This window comes from Trypanosoma conorhini (genome assembly GCF_003719485.1).
Source record: "Trypanosoma conorhini strain 025E chromosome Unknown Tco_14.4_contig_00555, whole genome shotgun sequence".
NCBI classification, from domain to species: Eukaryota; Euglenozoa; class Kinetoplastea; order Trypanosomatida; family Trypanosomatidae; genus Trypanosoma; species Trypanosoma conorhini.
The window spans coordinates 8,523-8,916 of record NW_021704644.1 but is presented as its reverse complement, the minus strand read 5'-3'; the positions used below and the strand labels follow the sequence as shown (position 1 = coordinate 8,916).

The following is a 394-nucleotide window of genomic DNA, read 5'->3' as shown; positions in this document are numbered from 1 at the left end:
TTCCTATTTTCTTCCACTTACTTTGTATTTTTCCTAGTTTCTTCTTTTCCCCTTCCATTTTTGATACGCTTGTTTGTACTGCCCCCCACACTCGCTCGCGCTCTCTCTCCCCCCATGTGTGTTTGGCGTGGGTGCCGCCGGTTATGGGAGCGGGAGCCAAAAGGAAGAGGAGGAAGGAACACATCAGTGGGAGCCACGGCACCCGCGCCCACAGGAGCAAGTGCAGCACACACAAAAGCCAACAACACCAATAAAAAAATAAATAAATAACCACACAAACAAAAAAAAACAACAACATAAACACAAATATACGGCCCGCCTCCATTAAAAATACGCGTCCCACGCCCACTCATCACACTCCCTCTCTTACCCGTTGTTCGGTACAGCTTGCCGC

General features: G+C 48.7%; 1 annotated feature.

Annotated features, from left to right (window-relative positions):
• Positions 1-226: 226 nt before the first annotated feature.
• Positions 227-306: a microsatellite.
• Between the last annotated feature and the right edge of the window lie 88 nt (positions 307-394).